Source organism: Apodemus sylvaticus, chromosome 11 (assembly GCF_947179515.1).
Source record: "Apodemus sylvaticus chromosome 11, mApoSyl1.1, whole genome shotgun sequence".
Lineage (NCBI taxonomy): Eukaryota > Metazoa > Chordata > Mammalia > Rodentia > Muridae > Apodemus > Apodemus sylvaticus.
The window spans coordinates 83,758,731-83,770,381 of record NC_067482.1 but is presented as its reverse complement, the minus strand read 5'-3'; the positions used below and the strand labels follow the sequence as shown (position 1 = coordinate 83,770,381).

The window sequence follows — 11,651 nt, the reverse complement described above, 5'->3', positions numbered from 1 at the left end:
CACTGCAGTTTTACATGAGTTATTGGACTTCTTCGTACAGAACTCCACATGTGCAGAAGATGTGCCAATGAATGCTACTCAATGGCGTCTACAGGGAGACTCTTCCATGTAGCCTCATATGCTGGCTGAACCTCAGAGAGCCACAGGACTAGGGAGATTTCTGTCATTAGTCAGAGCCTCTCAGAACCCACCTTACAGACTCTAGCCCTTACCCACACAGGAAAACTCTTAACCTGCTCAAAACACTTTGTCACATGAAGGTTGGGTTTTCCCTCCATGAGATGGAGAACCATTGAACCATTTTAATTAGAGAAAAGATAGGATCAGACTTGTGTTCTGGAAGGATCTTTGGCTGTATTGTGGATTATAAATGAGTGTGGAATGGGGAAATGAGAGGGCAAGAAACCAGTTAAGCAGCTTTTACAAGATGAGGGAAGAGATTGCAAGAATGGTCTGGAGTAAGCCTGGGTTTGAGATATAGAGAAGTAGATGGATCCGAGTGGAATGTTGGAAATGAGGCTAACAGAGCAGAAACGAGTGACTAATCAGGTGGCAGATGACTGATTACTGAGGTCTGGGCCCCTGACTGACGTGTGTGGCCTACAGAGGGTTTCAGCTTCAGCACTGAGGGGCTCCTGGGATCCAATAATGATGATCTCCAAGGCTTGAGGCTGTGAACAGAGAGGCTAAGAAACAACTCTGAGGTCCATTCACAGTTGGCTAAATGTGTCCAGGGCTCTTAAAATAAAGCCCAGCAAGTGGAGGGAGAGCCAGCGGAGGGGCAATAGCTAAGACAACAGAGAAGCTGCCAGATCGGCAGCCACAGCCAAGGTGAGATTCATGTCCCAACATCAAGAAGGAGTTTAAGCATCTGAGGGAGAAAACCCAGGTGGCACAAAGGGAGGCTGGGAAGTAAGTGGATGCTATGCCCTCCCTAGGGACAAATGCCAGCGGGTTCCAGATGGACACCATGGAAGGACGTGGCCTGTGCCTCTCCGTTCGTCAGCGTGTTGGCCTTCCCCGTGGCCGTCTCTTCCCCAGACACATACCCAAGACCTGATGTGTGAGCTGCAGCTCCTGTTACTAGTTCCCAGTCATCTGAGATGTACGCTTCGCAGTTTCCAAATACTAATTCTACCATTCAGAGGAAAGACAAGCCGAGAAGTAGAAATTGATTTAATAGTTTGAAAACAGATGAAATAGATTAAAAATAGTCGTATTAAGGCATTTCAAGGCATTTCACTTAAAATGAGATTTTTTAAACCTTTTGATTTTAAATCAAAACTTTAAAGGGAGATGAGATTGGTACTTTACAGCTCAAAAGAAACAAATTTGCTTTCCTCCTGACAAGCTTTCTATAATGAGAAACACTAAAAATATCTGGAGGAAAATAAGTAGGACTGTTCACTCCTGCCAGCTCACACCCTGATGCTTAAGAAAAATAACAAATAAGAACCGGCACTGTGGATTTTCCAGAAGTCATAAATTGTTTTGATATTTTTAGTAATGCAATAACCACATGTTTAATATGAGTAAAATATGTCTGAAAATTATGTGTTGTTTTTGGAGGAGGTTGAATTTTCTACTTGTACTTAATATAAACCAGTGTACTGTTTTAGTAGAAAAATCTAAAAAGGTCACACTTAATGGTCCAAAATTACATAGCAAAGATATAAGTAAATAATCTTATCACTTCTCTTAAAAAATGTTTCACATTTAATAGCTCTGTAGAAACGAAATTGGATTCCAAAAAAGCCAGTTAATCTTCAGGCCCGGGGGTGGTGCTCATGAAAAGCAGAGCGAGTGTTTCCCATCTGGCTGGCAGGCTTGCCTGCTGCTCAGGAAACTCGCCAGGGGTCTGCAGGCCCGGCCATCCTGAGCCCCTGGGCATCATGATCTTGGAATGTTCACACGTTTCCAAAGCAAGTCTCCCAAAACAATGTAAGGAGTAATGGATACCTTATGAGTTAATTGATAGCATACAAAACAAAAACGGTTTTGAAAAGCAACATAACACAAGTTAACATTTTCTTCAGTGAAATAAGACTCGTGATGACGTCACTCTGTCCCCCTAGAACATGACAGTTCGGGGCTTGTGCATGCCGAGTGGAATGCTCCGCTGGAAACTGTCAGTAATCAGAAGGCTTGGGTCCGTGGACCTTTCGGCAGTGTTCTGTAAGTGGAATACACACACACAAGCAAAGGCACATTTGCTAAAGCATTTACTAAGTAGCAGAAAGCTGTCTCACTGCCCGTGTAACTCATAAAACTACTCTACGAGGCAGGGGTGGCCCGAAAAATACTATTCAGAGAATAGATGTGGGCTGTTCATGTGAACTAAGACACTTCAGTTACCTATGGAAACTAAGTACATAGTTAATATCTATGTATATACAATTCATAAGTAACTTTATATATAGTCATTACTAATATATAACTATACCATATATAATTATATAGCATATTCATATTAAATATCAGTAAGCAATTATAAAGCCAGTGATACAGAAAACAGAACCACGGAACACCTTAATGGCCGTCGGGCCTGGCAGCTTCTCATCCTCCTCATTCTTCTTGCTTCTTGTCTTCCTCATCCTTCATCCCTTTTCCTTCTTTGCCTCCTCCTCCGCCTTCCTCCCTCTTCATGATCCTCCTCCTCTTCCTCCTGCATCTCATCCACCCCCTTCTCCTTTATCCATCCACTCCATGAACATTCATGAAACTGTTTCTTCAGGGACCGTAATTACACAGCCAGGTATAAAATGAGAGTTGAGGAATGTTTGGAGGGTACAATGCTGGAATAATTTGAAAAGTATGGTAGCATTATTTTCTCTGGGGACCTTGTAACAAATGTCTGGTGTGATATGGGCATGGTCAGAAGAGTAGGAACATAGTCTCTGGAGCCAGAGTCACATTTAAAGGCCCACCACGAGAAGTCATTCGATGCCCATCAACAGTAAGTGTATGTGTGAAAGGCCACTGCGTGGGGACAGGTGAATGGCGTGCAAAGACTCGATGGACTCGTCTTCCTCAAAAATAAGATTAGCAGAACTGTTGGGGCACTTGCGAGGATTGTGAACTACAAAGAAGGACAAGTGGGCACACACACAGCCAGCGCCATGCAGTGCTGGGGCCGAGGCAGAGCTGGAAGGCAGGCGACTCGGCACAACCTGTCTGAGACAGGGCTGAGTTCTGTGAGAATCACACAATTATTTGCTAAACTACACCTCTCATGGTAATGTGCTGTGTATTGTATGTCACAATAAAATGGTTGTTAAAACATTAACACATGTCTCTGAAGCATACACACAGACACACACACAGACACACACACACACACAGCTGTAAGTATGTATGTAGTAAACACATACAAGCATCTGACTGTATTAAGTAATTATGTGTACTTAACTCTTTCTTCTTCAGTTTCAGTAGTTTCCAAAATTCACACAATAAACAATTATAATTTTCGTGAACTAAAAAGTTATCCTGAAAATGAAGGAGGGAAAAAAAAAAACCCACCTTGGAGTTTCCTGATTGGTCACTGCTCTCGGCAGCAATATTGAAAGGGGAGAAGAGAGGCAGGGGACAGGCCAGCATTCCAGGCGAGGATTTATGACTCTGGTTGGACTAATAAAACTACCTAGTGACTTGCTCCTGGCCCAAGCCTAGCCTTTGTGTCCTGGGTTGGCTGAGGAATGTTCTCTCTGTTTTGACAGCCATGATACTCCTAGGGAAGGGGCACCCTAGGGGCTTCAGAACAGATCCCCTTTGTGTGGCCCCTGCCAGGCACCAGGGGCTCCTCTCATTCCTTCTCTTTTCAGATTGCCGAGAATCCTTTTAAGATGGTGACTGGATTCAATCACAGCTTTGTAGTGTCCCTAGGTCTTGTTTCTGCTGTCTCCCAGCTATGAAAGCTTCAAAATCGGCCGGCAAGAGCTTCCTCCCAGCCCGAGAGTCTACGCGCCTTCAATGTGTTGAGAGAAAGCTCTAACACCAAGGCTGGGTCACTCAATGCGGACAGAAAATAAGACACTAGGACCACAGCTCCCCTACTCCCATCCCACAACTTACAAGAGCAAAAATAGCACTTACTGGCTAAGCCGCCAACACAATCCTTCGCAGGCTCTAGGAGCACCAGAGACGAACCTCCAGTTACACCTGTGGGAGATTATTTAGGTCAGGTTATGCCTACGAAGTGTGGCCTTAATTAGATTAATCGGAGCAGGAAGACCCATCCACCTGGGTGTTTCCATTCCCTGAGCTAGGGTCCTGGGTTGTATAAAAAGAGAGAAGTAAGCTGAGCACAAGCCTCCCTTGCTCTGTTTTCTGGGTATAGCTGCGATGTCACCAGCCAACCGCTTGCTCTTCCATCTTGCCTTCCCTGACTGTGGCCATGTCTTTCCCACTATAATAAACTGCATCACGGTTTATAGTTAAACAAACAGAAGCCCTTTCTCCCTTAAGTTGCTTTTGTCAGGGGACTTTATCGCACCAATGGGGAAAACTGAGGCACGGTACTGAAGCATTACCCAACGTCCTTACCCACAAGTAGGCAGAGAGAGTACACTAGCTAACTGGGAACAGAATGGGCTTTTGAAACCTCCAAGCCATTCTCCAAGCCACCACCTAGTCCTTCCCAAACATTTCCAGCAGCTGGGGAGCGAGTGTGTGAAAATAGCAGCCTATGGGAGCATTTCTCATTAAGACCATCACTTTTTTTAAACCTATATTCCACATAAGAGGAAAAATATGTGGTACCTGGCTCTCTGATTCTGGCTTTTTCACTTAGCATGAGCAACTAAGGTTCCAGTTCCATTTAATTTCTCAAAAAAAAAAAAATGTGTTCTTCCTATGGATAATTAAAAATCAATTGTGCATTATATTATGTATATCATTTTTTACCCATCCAACCATTGATGAGTACTTAGAGGGACCAATACTTGTTTATTGCAAACAGTGCCACAATAAATATGAGTATGCTGACAGAGGGTTTTGGGGGGCCATGGGGGCCATGTATATACCCAGAGGTAGCACAGCTAGATCATGTGATAGCTTCATTGTTAGTTTTGTGAACATCCTCCCCACTGATTTCCAACGTGTCTAAACTAATTTACATTCTTGCCAATAGTATGTAAGCATCTCGGTTTCCCAGCATCTGCTGTTGGTTTTCTTGATGGTAGCCATCCTGTCACTGGTAAAAAACAGCTTTCAGTTTGGTTTTGCCTCACGTTTATCTAACAGCTAAAGCTGTTAAACATTTTTTTCATCTCTGCTCCATCTTTGTCCCTGCATTTCTTTTAGACAAGACAAAATTTGGGTTTTGTAGGTGGGTTGGTAACCTTACCCCTCCACTGGGGGTCCTTCCTGGCCATAGGAGGTGGCCTCTTCAGGTTCCAGGTCCCCACTGTGAGGTGTCTTGGCTGAGGTTGCTCACATTAACTCCAGCTCTCTGGGACTTCCTAAAGATTCCCCCCAACCCCTGGCAGCTGCAGATTTCTATTCATTCTCCTGGCCCTCTGGATCTCTCTCCTGCCTCTCCATATAATTGATCCTATACCCCCTCAATACCCTCCCCCTTCCCTGTCCCACCTCCCTCCCTCCCTCCCTCTGCCTCCTATGACTATTTTGTTCCCTCTTCTAACTGTGATCAAGCACCCTCTCTTGGGCCTTCCTTCTTGTTTAATGTCTTTGGGTCCATGGGATGTATCATGTGTATCTTGTACTTTATGGCTAATATCAGTGACTACATAACATGCAGAAACTGAAGGAATGGCCAACCAATAACGGGCTCAACTTGAAACCCATCCCAGGGACAAACACTAATCCTTGATGTTAGTGATTCTTTGCATGCTTATAGGAGTCTAGCATAACTGTCCAGCAGTTGACTGAAACAGAGCAGATACCCACAGCCAAATACTGGACTGAAGTCAGGTCTTGTTGTGTATAGCTTTTGCTACCCTGCTGCCTAAGCTCCAGGAATGGGCCGTGCTACCAGCCCCCACCCACAGAATGTTGGATCCAAGGATGAAAATCATAGACACACACAGTTGTTCAATTTCAACTTGCCTCATTGGCTCAATTGCTGGGCATTATTACAGCTAGTGTGTCCTCTCCAATACTCTTAGCTCAGCATCCTAAATCTGTCCTTTAGTCTCATCTCAGCTCAACATCCCCAACCCCATACACACACACACACACACACACACACACGTAGAAGTGGCCTCGGCCACTCCACCCAAGATCTCACATGGCTGGTTACCTTTTGTCCCTCTGAAGCATGGCAAAGACTGTCCTCTCCTTTCGTCTGCCTCCAGGAAACTGTCCCACCCATCCTCCCACCCAGCAATTAACCCATGGTATCTTTACTAATAGATCAATAGCCCAGTGGGGAAAAGGACCTTAGCATCAGAACCACCACTAAAAGGTCTCTTATGGAAGAGTTGGGGGAAGGATTGAAGGCCCTATAGAGCATGAGAAGCCCACAGGAGGAGCAACAGAGTCAACTCACCTGGACCTCTCTAGGAGTTCTCAGAGACTGAGCCACCGACCAAAGAACATGTGCAGTCTTAAATGGGGTCCCTGGCACATACATAGCAGACATGCAGCTCAGTCTCCATGTGGGCCCCCCAATAACTGGAGCAGAGGCTCTCCCTAAAGCTGTAGCCTGACTGTGGTATCCATTCTCCAACAGGGCTGCCCTGTCTGGCCTCAGTGAGAGAGGATGTGCCTACCCTGGCAGAGACTTGATGAGCCAGGGTGAGGGGATACCCGGAAGAGCCTCACCCTCTCAGAGAAGAAGGGAAGGGGCATGGAGGGAGGGTCTTTGTGAGGGGGAACTTGGAAGGGGGCAACTTTGATGTAAGTAATTAATTTTTAAAAATAATTTATTCCGAGTATTACCTTTTAAAACTATGAAAGTTTAAAGAATACTCTACCGTAACAGTATCACATACTCACTGTAAACCTTAGAAGAGGGGGCTGGAGAAAGGCTCACTGGTAAAGAACAGATCTTCCAGAGGATCTGAGTTCAGTTCCCAGGACCCACATCAAGTGACTCATAAACATTTGTAACTCCAGTACCAGGTGATCCAACTCCCTTTCCTAGCCTCCAAAAGCAGCTGCATTCATGTATACAAACCCACACAAAGATAGACATGTACACAAGCGCACACACACACACACACACACACACGCACACACAATCAAAAATTAAAATACATTTATTTTAAACAATCGGTTATTTAAGGCTGCTACTATTTTTGCTTGTGACTTGTTTAATTTTAAAAACCAGCATATACTTTTATTTCCTTCTATGTTTTTTTTTTAAGATCTCATTACGGATGGTTGTGAGCCACCATGTGGTTGCTGGGATTTGAACTCAGGACCTTTGGAAGAGCAGTCGGTGCTCTTACCCACTGAGCCACCTCTCTAGCCCACTCCTTCTATGTTTTATGCATATATTATATTAAAATTTTTTGTGAACATAAATTTTTACACAGATGGTCTTTCAGTTTTACGTTAATAACTGATCGTATTAAAAAATACTCAATATCTTTAGTTCTTCCCTTTTCCTGTATTTTGAGACTGATAACCATGAACAAATCATGGTGATTATAGTTATTTATAATGCATTTGTCTCTAACTTTTTGTTATAAGACCTAGTTTTGCCATATAGCCCAGGTTGCCCTGGAACTCATGATGTAAACCATCTGGCCTCCAACTCAAGAACTCTGCTTACCCCAGCTTCCCCAGCACTGGGATTAAAGATGTATGCCACTATACATCACTATGATAGCAGCAGAAAATCTTAGTAAGCTCAGTAACAAAGGACATTGTCCAGGATACACTCTGTAATGCCACAAGGCAAATGTTACTGAAACCATCAGGCCTTTGCCCTGCTCTGTCTGCTCCTCCTCCTCAAGGTTTTGTGAATATTCTATCCACTGTTCAGAGCACAGCAATGAAGTCTCTTTCTGTGTTTGTATGATCTCTATTTCTCCCTTGGCTCTGTTGCATTTCGAGTGTATATTCTGGGGTCTCACTGCTGGGTGCATGTCTGTTCTGGCTGCAATGAGACTGAAAATCAGTGATAGGAAGAAAACTGTAAAATTCAGAGTTTGTAAAAATTAAATAAAATACTGTTAAACAACCAATTGTTAAAAATAAATAAACTAAAAGGGGAAATCTCAATTTTTTTAAAACAAGGTCTCACTGTGCAGATGGAATGGAAAGATACTTATGTTTCATAGATCAGAAAGAAAAAAAAAGAAAGTGTAAATTCTAAAATTCTGGACATAAACCCACAGGAACGGAATACAGAGACAGAAACGTGTTCGTTCTTCTACATTCACCTAAGCTTCCAATTGCCAAGATCACACTGGGTCAAGGACAGATTCTTCAATAAGCATTTCTATGGAAAGTAGATGCCAACATGCAGGAGAATGTTCTGGGCCCTGATCTCACTTTAGACTGAAACAAAAATGAGTTAAGGGCTTAAACTTGGAAACCTTAAACTTGGAAACTGTGAGAAGAGGAAACAAGGTAAAATATTCTTCACACAATCAGGATGATGATTTTTTTTTTTGATCCAGTACCCAAACAGAATTGACAAAAAGTAAACGTCCTGGCCAGAGTGAACAGGTGACCTCTAGAAAGCAAGAGGGTATCTTCAAAATATAAAAGGTCAATATTCAAAGAGGTCAATATTCAAAATATAAAAGGTCAATATTAAAAGAGGTCAATATTCAAAATATAAAAGGAACCCAAACATATCAAAAGCAAAAGGCAACAATCCAGGCTGTCAACGTGGCTCAGAAGAGAAGGAAAATATCACCAGCCTGGTGGGCTAGATTCAATCCCCAAGACTGACAAGGTTATCAGAGGAACTAGTTCTTACAAGTCAGCCTCTGGACTCCATACAGGTGCTGTGGAAAGCATAAGCCTTGCCTCATTTCCCTATTACACAAATAAATGAAGTTTTAAAAGTCAAAATCCAACAAATAAGCTCATTTTAAAATAGGCTAAGGATTGAAGTGGACCTCTCTCCAAAGCACACACTCAAGCAGCAGCAGGCACACAGGAAGTACCCATGAGCACTGGTGGAAGAGAGCCAGTCAAAGCCATAAGAAGGAGACATACCATCTCCAGATAGCATCCTAATGGGCAATAGGATCATAAGGGCTGTCATCAAAAACACAAGGTAGGATGTTCTGGCTAACAAAATGAGTACAGACTGAAATGATTGGATTCCAAGAATATTTCTCTTGTGACATGTAATCTGACTATTTGTTGGACTATAAAATGCTGATCTAGCATGTCTGAGTGAATGATCTTTAAATCCTTAAACTATTAAAATATTTTCACTGAAATTTTTTGAAAGGCTAGCCAACAGTGTGAAAAATTTTGTGTACATGTATCATCCAATCCCTTTTTTCCCCTAAAAATACAAATTTTGTTGTTTGGTTCGTTGGTAATTTTTCAATCTTCTATTCTTTGTGTGGTTGGTTGTTTGGTGGGTGGGTGGGTAGATTGGTTGGTTGGTTGGTTGGTTAGTTGCTGGATGGGTGAGTGGGTAGGTTGGTTGGTTGGTTAGTGGGTTGGATGGTTGCTTGCTTGGTTGGTTGGCAGATAGGTGGGTAGTTGGGTGGGTTGGTTGGTTGGTTGGTTGGTGGGTTGATTAGCTGGTTGATTGGTAGGTTAGTTGGTGGATTTGTTGGCTAGCTGGCTAGCTAGTTGATTGGTTGCTGGGTTAGCTAGGAGATTAGTTATTGACTCTTAAGATAGAACCAAGGGCCTCACATATATGAATGGGATTTTTAAGGAACCAGGAAAAAGATCTTCACATTCTTCTCTAAGTTAAAACCTGCTTGAGGGAGCTCAAGCTTTTGAAACACACTACACACTGAGACAGTAAGACCTTGATTCACTACACACACACACACACACACACACACACACACACACACACACGCGCGCGCGCGCAAAGCTATAAGTCTAAGATCAAGGCGCCATTAAGATTTGACACCTGGTAAGGGATCTCATTTAAGCTCACATACAACGACATTCTTACTGTATGAAAAAGAAAAAGGAATAAAGAGATGGAGAGAGGAAGAGGAAGAGGTCCCCAGCCTATCACAGACCACCTTCGAGCACTGTTACAATGGATACTGGGACTGCAACATGTTATTTTGCAGTGACACGGATATTTAGTCTACAACATCCTAAGCATATCTGCCTAGGTATCCACCTGCCAGGGAGGGTTCTCCCCTCACCTGCATCCTTCAATTTGTTCCTACTTCCACCTGCTTGCAGTGCAAACTGAACACCTTATGAGGACCCAGTTGTCTGGAGTATGAGATTTGATTGGTTGGTTGGTTTTATAGAAGCCACCCGTATAGACAAAGGGAATCCCATGTACACCGCATCACCCAGGACCCCTGGAGAATTAGCTGCACAAACCCCACCACTCTGACTCTGTGTTGTACAAAGGCTCCTGATGCTTCTCTGCACTCACTGGTAGAATGGCCCAGGGATCTGCTTCATGCCCTGACCCAACCTACACTTTCTTCAGACATCACACATCCCTAGGAGCGATGTGGTGATCACTGAGTGTGATCTGAAAGTTGTCAGATGGGGCTCTCTGACCCCCAACATTCTTTATACATTCCTCTCTCATCTCTTCCTACCCAGTTCAGACAACATTTGCCTATACTGAGGCCTCTGAGTGTTCGGGTAGGCTCTCCACTGCTCACCCAAGACTCTACTTCCAATGTCTGGGCTCCACATGAAGAACTCAGAGAACATTCGTGAGAGTACGAGACATATGCCCCTCTCAGGTGTGGTCCTGCTGACTTGAACTCTTTCCTGATTTTTTACTTTTCCTAATTTTTTACTTTTATATCATTAGAGCAGTGCACTGTTGAATCTAAGACCAGTTGACCATCTGCTGTAGTTCCGTGGGCTTCTAGGAGCATTCAAGTGCCGGAAAACACTCAACACCCAGAAGTTTAGAACACAATAAGTCCTTCTACTCTGATAGGGCCTTGCATATGGACTGAGCAGGCCCTGCTGCTCACTGTCCAAACCCAGATTTGAGCTTCCAGGAGCAGCAACCCTCTTCCCTTGGTGAGGATTCTGTGCTGCACCTCTCTGGGTTGGGTACAACCTGACAAGGACACAGGACTAGAATGAGACCCTCTGTTTATAAGGCCTGACTAAGCCCCAGCTGCTGCCTACTCGTGCTTGTTGAGGAGCACTACTGTGCCAGCCACACTGGCAGAACAAGTAAAAAAAAAAAAAAAAAAAACCGGACACACCCTAACAAGAAAGGCATGTTAAGTGTCCTCAACTCTCATTTCTTCCATCCTGAGCTCTAGTTTACTAATTCACTTCCCATTAGCCAAAGTACAAGGACCAGAAGTGTAGTAAACTCAAACCAACACAAGTTGACTTCCCAGCATCCTCTCGGATAGCATCTTTCAGCCCTACCTCCTTCTTAACAGACTCTAGAAACCCACCCCACATTGCTCTGAGCCCTCAGTGACAGTGACAGTGCCTGACTTGCCAGGCAGTGAGGAAGCATAGCACATTCACGCGCGCGCATACACACACACACACACACATTCATAAATTCTTTTAAAAAAAAAATAAGA

At 43.7% G+C, this 11,651-nt stretch overlaps 1 long non-coding RNA gene across 4 annotated transcripts in view; it reads right to left on the bottom strand.

The window, feature by feature from the left end:
• Window positions 1–1,161: 1,161 nt before the first annotated feature.
• The window catches only part of LOC127696598 (uncharacterized), a 39,022-nt gene continuing 28,532 nt past the window's right edge, over window positions 1,162–11,651 (bottom strand). For all 4 annotated transcript variants that reach the window (XR_007980265.1, XR_007980267.1, XR_007980266.1 and 1 more), the window contains 2 exons: window positions 4,093–4,158; window positions 1,162–2,173 (listed from right to left, as the gene is read on the bottom strand). This is a non-coding gene — a long non-coding RNA (uncharacterized LOC127696598). The remainder of the gene's footprint in view (window positions 2,174–4,092; window positions 4,159–11,651) is intronic.